We start from the raw sequence: 7,717 nt of genomic DNA, 5'->3' as shown, positions 1-7,717 counted from the left end.
GGAGCAGCCGCTCGGCCGTATCCGGCGGCATGTCACTGTTCCCCGGCCAGACTTGGCGGCAAGTCCCGGGGACGAACAAGCCCATGGAAGTAGGGGCTCAGCGGGAGCAGCCAGTTGGCCTATCCGGCCACATGTCACTGTCCCCCGGCCAGACTTGGCGGCAAGTCCCGGGGAGGAACAAGCCCATGGAAGTAGGAGCTCCGACTTCCAAAGTGATGACGTCAGCGGGAGCAGCCGCTCGGCCGTATCCGGCGGCATGTCACTGTTCCCCGGCCAGACTTGGCGGCAAGTCCCGGGGACGAACAAGCCCATGGAAGTAGGGGCTCAGCGGGAGCAGCCAGTTGGCCTATCCGGCCACATGTCACTGTCCCCCGGCCAGACTTGGCGGCAAGTCCCGGGGAGGAACAAGCCCATGGAAGTAGGAGCTCCGACTTCCAAAGTGATGACGTCAGCGGGAGCAGCCGCTCGGCCGTATCCGGCGGCATGTCACTGTTCCCCGGCCAGACTTGGCGGCAAGTCCCGGGGACGAACAAGCCCATGGAAGTAGGGGCTCAGCGGGAGCAGCCAGTTGGCCTATCCGGCCACATGTCACTGTCCCCCGGCCAGACTTGGCGGCAAGTCCCGGGGAGGAACAAGCCCATGGAAGTAGGAGCTCCGACTTCCAAAGTGATGACGTCAGCGGGAGCAGCCGCTCGGCCGTATCCGGCGGCATGTCACTGTTCCCCGGCCAGACTTGGCGGCAAGTCCCGGGGACGAACAAGCCCATGGAAGTAGGGGCTCAGCGGGAGCAGCCAGTTGGCCTATCCGGCCACATGTCACTGTCCCCCGGCCAGACTTGGCGGCAAGTCCCGGGGAGGAACAAGCCCATGGAAGTAGGAGCTCCTACTTCCAAAGCGATGACGTCAGCGGGAGCAGCCGCTCGGCCGTATCCGGCGGCATGTCACTGTTCCCCGGCCAGACTTGGCGGCAAGTCCCGGGGGACGAACAAGCCCATGGAAGTAGGGGCTCAGCGGGAGCAGCCAGTTGGCCTATCCGGCCACATGTCACTGTCCCCCGGCCAGACTTGGCGGCAAGTCCCGGGGAGGAACAAGCCCATGGAAGTAGGAGCTCCTACTTCCAAAGCGATGACGTCAGCGGGAGAAGCCGCTCGGCCTATCCGGCCACATGTCACCGTCCCCCGGCCACACTTGGCTATAGGTCCCGGGGAGGAATAATGCCCATGGAAGTAGGAGCTCCTACTTCCAAAGGGGCAAGTCAGCGGGAGCAGCCACTTGGCCTATTCGGCCAAGTTTCACTGTTCCCCGGCCACACTTGGCTGTAGGTCCCGGAGAGGAATAATGCCCATGGAAGTAAGAGCTCCTACCTCCAAAGGGGCAAGTCAGCGGGAGAAGCCACTTGGCCTATCCGGCCACATGTCACTGTCCCCCGGCCAAGCTTGGCTGTAGGTCCCGGGGAGGAATAATGCCCATGGAAGTAGGAGCTCCTACTTCCAAAGGGGCAAGTCAGCGGAAGAAGCCACTAGTTCTATCCGGCCAAGAGTCACTGTTCCCCGGCCTTACTTGGCAGTAGGTCCCGGGGAGGAATAATGCCCATGGAAGTAGGAGCTCCTACTTCCAAAGGGGCAAGTCAGCGGGAGAAGCCACTTGGCCTATCCGGCCAAGAGTCACTGTTCCCCGGCCACTCTTGGCAGTAGGTCCCGGGGAGGAATAATGCCCATGGAAGTAGGAGCTCCTACTTCCAAAGGGGCAAGTCAGCGGGAGAAGCCACTAGTTCTATCCGGCCAAGAGTCACTGTTCCCCGGCTACACTTGGCAGTAGGTCCCGGGGAGGAATAATGCCCATGGAAGTAGGAGCTACTACCTCCAAAGGGTGAAGACACTTGGCTCTAAGTCCCCGAGAGGTATACTGCCCATGGGAGTAAGAGCTCCTACTTCCAAAGGGGCAAGTCAGCGGGAGAAGCCACTTGGCCTACCCGGCCAAGAGTCACTGTTCCCCGGCCACACTTGGCAGTAGGTCCCGGGGAGGAATAATGCCCATGGAAGTAGGAGCTCCTACTTCCAAAGGGGCAAGTCAGCGGGAGAAGCCACTTGGCCTACCCGGCCAAGAGTCACTGTTCCCCGGCCACACTTGGCAGTAGGTCCCGGGGAGGAATAATGCCCATGGAAGTAGGAGCTCCTACTTCCAAAGGGGCAAGTCAGCGGGAGAAGCCACTTGGCCTATCCGGCCACATGTCACTGTCCCCCGGCCACACTTGGCTGTAGGTCCCGGGGTGGAATAATGCCCATGGAAGTAGGAGCTCCTACTTCCAAAGGGGCAAGTCAGCGGGAGCAGCCACTTGGCCTATCCGGCCAAGTGTCACTGTTCCCCGGCCACACTTGGCTGTAGGTCCCGGAGAGGAATAATGCCCATGGAAGTAAGAGCTCCTACCTCCAAAGGGTGAAGACACTTGGCTCTAAGTCCCCGAGAGGTATACTGCCCATGGAAGTGAGAGCTCCTACTTCCAAAGGGGCAAGTCAGCGGGAGAAGCCACTTGGCCTATCCGGCCAAGAGTCACTGTTCCCCGGCCACACTTGGCAGTAGGTCCCGGGGAGGAATAATGCCCATGGAAGTAAGAGCTCCTACTTCCATAGGGGCAAGTCAGCGGGAGAAGCCACTTGGCCTATCCGGCCAAGAGTCACTGTTCCCCGGCCACACTTGGCAGTAGGTCCCGGGGAGGAATAATGCCCATGGAAGTAGGAGCTCCTACTTCCAAAGGGGCAAGTCAGCGGGAGAAGCCACTTGGCCTATCCGGCCACATGTCACTGTCCCCCGGCCACTCTTGGCTGTAGGTCCCGGGGAGGAATAATGCCCATGGAAGTAGGAGCTCCTACTTCCAAAGGGGCAAGTCAGCGGGAGAAGCCACTTGGACTATCCGGCCAAGAGTCACTGTTCCCCGGCCACACTTGGCAGTATGTCCCGGGGAGGAATAATGCCCATGGAAGTGGGAGCTCCTACTTCCAAAGGGGCAAGTCGGCGGGAGAAGCCACTTGGCCTATCCGGCCAAGAGTCACTGTTCCCCGGCCACACTTGGCAGTAGGTCCCGGGGAGGAATAATGCCCATGGAAGTAAGAGCTCCTACTTCCAAAGGGGCAAGTCAGCGGGAGAAGCCACTTGGCCTATCCGGCCAAGAGTCACTGTTCCCCGGCCACACTTGGCAGTAGGTCCCGGGGAGGAATAATGCCCATGGAAGTAAGAGCTCCTACTTCAATAGGGGCAAGTCAGCGGGAGAAGCCACTTGGCCTATCCGGCCAAGAGTCACTGTTCCCCGGCCACACTTGGCAGTAGGTCCCGGGGAGGAATAATGCCCATGGAAGTAGGAGCTCCTACCTCCAAAGGGTGAAGACACTTGGCTCTAAGTCCCCGAGAGGTATAATGCCCATGGAAGTAAGAGCTCCTACTTCCAAAGGGGCAAGTCAGCGGGAGAAGCCACTTGGCCTATCCGGCCAAGAGTCACTGTTCCCCGGCCACACTTGGCTGTAGGTCCCGGGGAGGAATAATGCCCATGGAAGTAGGAGCTCCTACTTCCAAAGGGGCAAGTCAGCGGGAGAAGAGCCACTTGGCCTATCCGGCCAAGAGTCACTGTTCCCCGGCCACACTTGGCAGTAGGTCCCGGGGAGGAATAATGCCCATGGAAGTAGGAGCTACTACCTCCAAAGGGTGAAGACACTTGGCTCTAAGTCCCCGAGAGGTATACTGCCCATGGGAGTAAGAGCTCCTACTTCCAAAGGGGCAAGTCAGCGGGAGAAGCCACTTGGCCTATCCGGCCAAGAGTCACTGTTCCCCGGCCACACTTGGCAGTAGGTCCCGGAGAGGAATAATGCCCATGGAAGTAGGAGCTCCTACTTCCAAAGGGGCAAGTCAGCGGGAGAAGCCACTTGGCCTACCCGGCCAAGAGTCACTGTTCCCCGGCCACACTTGGCAGTAGGTCCCGGGGAGGAATAATGCCCATGGAAGTAGGAGCTCCTACTTCCAAAGGGGCAAGTCAGCGGGAGAAGCCACTTGGCCTATCCGGCCACATGTCACTGTCCCCCGTCCACACTTGGCTGTAGGTCCCGGGGTGGAATAATGCCCATGGAAGTAGGAGCTCCTACTTCAAAAGGGGCAAGTCAGCGGGAGCAGCCACTTGGCCTACCCGGCCAAGTGTCACTGTTCCCCGGCCACACTTGGCTGTAAGTCCCGGAGAGGAATAATGCCCATGGAAGTAAGAGCTCCTACCTCCAAAGGGCGAAGACACTTGGCTCTAAGTCCCCGAGAGGTATACTGCCCATGGAAGTGAGAGCTCCTACTTCCAAAGGGGCAAGTCAGCGGGAGAAGCCACTTGGCCTATCCGGCCAAGAGTCACTGTTCCCCGGCCACTCTTGGCTGTAGGTCCCGGGGAGGAATAATGCCCATGGAAGTAGGAGCTACTACCTTCAAAGGGGCAAGTCAGCGGGAGAAGCCACTTGGCTTATCCGGCCAAGAGTCACTGTTCCCCGGCCACAATTTGCAGTATGTCCCGGGGAGGAATAATGCCCATGGAAGTAGGAGCTACTACCTCCAAAGGGTGAAGACACTTGGCTCTAAGTCCCCGAGTGGTATACTGCCCATGGAAGTAAGAGCTCCTACTTCCATAGGGGCAAGTCAGCGGGAGAAGCCACTTGGCCTATCCGGCCAAGAGTCACTGTTCCCCGGCCACACTTGGCAGTAGGTCCCGGGGAGGAATAATGCCCATGGAAGTAGGAGCTCCTACTTCCAAAGGGGCAAGTCAGCGGGAGAAGCCACTTGGCCTATCCGGCCAAGAGTCACTGTTCCCCGGCCACTCTTGGCTGTAGGTCCCGGGGAGGAATAATGCCCATGGAAGTAGGAGCTACTACCTCCAAAGGGGCAAGTCAGCGGGAGAAGCCACTTGGCCTATCCGGCAAAGAGTCACTGTTCCCCGGCCACACTTGGCAGTATGTCCCGGGGAGGAATAATGCCCATGGAAGTAGGAGCTACTACCTCCAAAGGGGCAAGTCAGCGGGAGAAGCCACTTGGCCTATCCGGCAAAGAGTCACTGTTCCCCGGCCACACTTGGCTGTAGGTCGAGGGGAGGAATAATGCCCATGGAAGTAGGAGCTCCTACTTCCAAAGGGGCAAGTCAGCGGGAGAAGCCACTTGGCCTATCCGGCAAAGAGTCACTGTTCCCCGGCCACACTTGGCTGTAGGTCCCGGGGAGGAATAATGCCCATGGAAGTAGGAGCTCCTACTTCCAAAGGGGCAAGTCAGCGGGAGAAGCCACTTGGCCTATCCGGCCAAGAGTCACTGTTCCCCGGCCACACTTGGCAGGAGGTCCCGGGGAGGAATAATGCCCATGGAAGTAGGAGCTCCTACTTCCAAAGGGTCAAGTCAGCGGGAGAAGCCACTTCGCCTACCCGGCCAAGTGTCACTGTCCCCCGGCCACACTTGGCAGTAGGTCCCGGGGAGGAATAATGCCCATGGAAGTAGGAGCTCCTACTTCCAAAGGGGCAAGTCAGCGGGAGAAGCCACTTCGCCTACCCGGCCGAGTGTCACTGTCCCCCGGCCAGACTTGGCGGCAAGTCCCCGGGAGGAATAATGCCCATGGAAGTAGGAGCTCCTACTTCCAAAGGGGCAAGTCAGCGGGAGAAGCCACTTGGCCTATCCGGCCACATGTCACTGTCCCCCGGCCAGACTTGGCGGCAAGTCCCGGGGAGGAATAATGCCCATGGAAGTAGGAGCTCCTACTTCCAAAGGGTCAAGTCAGCGGGAGAAGCCACCTCGCCTACCCGGCCAAGTGTCACTGTCCCCCGGCCACTCTTGGCTGTAGGTCCCGGGGAGGAATAATGCCCATGGAAGTAGGAGCTCCTACTTCCAAAGGGGCAAGTCAGCGGGAGAAGCCACTTGGCCTATCCGGCCACATGTCACTGTCCCCCGGCCACACTTGGCAGTAGGTCCCGGGGAGGAATAATGCCCATGGAAGTAGGAGCTCCTACTTCCAAAGGGGCAAGTCAGCGGGAGAAGCCACTTGGCCTATGCTCCTACTTCCAAAGGGGCAAGTCAGCGGGAGAAGCCACTTCGCCTACCCGGCCAAGTGTCACTGTCCCCCGGCCAGACTTGGCGGCAAGTCCCGGGGAGGAATAATGCCCATGGAAGTAGGAGCTCACTTGGCTCTAAGTCTTCGAGAGGTATAATGCCCATGGAAGTAAGAGCTCCTACTTCCAAAGGGGCAAGTCAGCGGGAGAAGCCACTTCGCCTACCCGGCCAAGTGTCACTGTCCCCCGGCCAGACTTGGCGGCAAGTCCCGGGGAGGAATAATGCCCATGGAAGTAGGAGCTCCTACTTCCAAAGGGGCAAGTCAGCGGGAGAAGCCACTTCGCCTACCCGGCCAAGTGTCACTGTCCCCCGGCCAGACTTGGCGGCAAGTCCCGGGGAGGAATAATGCCCATGGAAGTAGGAGCTCCTACTTCCAAAGGGGCAAGTCAGCGGGAGAAGCCACTTCGCCTACCCGGCCAAGTGTCACTGTCCCCCGGCCAGACTTGGCGGCAAGTCCCGGGGAGGAATAATGCCCCATGGAGCTCGGGCAGACTAGAAGTAACCTCGTCTGCCCGCTGGAGGGCGCCCTTCCCGGAGCGGAGGGGACCCCCTTGGCCACCAAGTGCAAGCCGAGTTTGGAGCTCGAAACCCGGCCACGCTTGGTCGTAGGTCCCGGTGAGGAACATGGCCATGGAAGTCGGAGCTCAAACCTCCAAACTGACCTCAGCCGGAGCACTTGCTGAGGCTGCCCGGGCATGGGTTACTGTTCCCCGGGCACACTTGGTCGTAGGTCCAAGTGTGGAACGTGTCCATGGAAGTTGAAGTGAAGAGAACCGCGAAAGGGAGTTTTTGCGCGAAGCCGCGGCCGAGGAGGGCTCACCGATCCCGGCGTGATTTCTGCCAGGCCCGGTACCCAAACCGAACTCCGCATGGTGGCTGGATCCGCGACCCTGGAACCCTGGGCCGGGAGCCTAGGGGCGAGAGGGGCCCCATGGAGCTCGGGCAGACTAGAAGTACCCTCGTCTGCCCGCTGGAGGGCGCCCTTCCCGGAGCGGAGGGGACCCCCCAAGCGACCAAGTGCAAGCCGAGTTTGGAGCTCGAAACCCGGCCACACTTGGTAGTATGTCCCGGTGAGGAACATGCCCATGGAAGTAAGAGCTCAGCGGGAGCAGCCACTCAGGCTACACGGGAATGTGTCACTGTCCCCCGGCCAAGACTTGGCGGCAAGTCCCGGGGAGGAATAGTTCCCATGGAAGTAGCTCAGCGGGAGCAGCCACTCAGGCTACCCGGGAATGTGTCACTGTCCCCCGGCCAAGACTTGGCGGCAAGTCCCGGGGAGGAATAGTTCCCATGGAAGTAGCTCAGCGGGAGCAGCCACTCAGGCTACCCGGGAATGTGTCACTGTCCCCCGGCCAGACTTGGCGGCAGGTCCCGGGGAGGAATAGTGCTCATGGAAGTAGCTCAGCGGGAGCAGCTGCTGAGGCTACCCGGGAATGTGTCACTGTCCCTCGGCCACACTTGGTCGTTGATTCCTGATGAGGAACATGCCCATGGAACTAAAGAGTTCAGCGGGAGCAGCCGCTCAGGCTACCCGGGAATGTGTCACTGTCCCCCGGCCAGACTTGGCGGCAGGTCCCGGGGAGGAATAGTGCCCATGGAAGTCGGAGCTC

This window comes from Engystomops pustulosus, unplaced genomic scaffold, assembly GCF_040894005.1.
Source record: "Engystomops pustulosus unplaced genomic scaffold, aEngPut4.maternal MAT_SCAFFOLD_337, whole genome shotgun sequence".
In the NCBI taxonomy this organism is placed as follows: domain Eukaryota; kingdom Metazoa; phylum Chordata; class Amphibia; order Anura; family Leptodactylidae; genus Engystomops; species Engystomops pustulosus.
The sequence above is the reverse complement of the archived record's forward strand: the minus strand, read 5'-3'. Positions refer to the sequence as shown.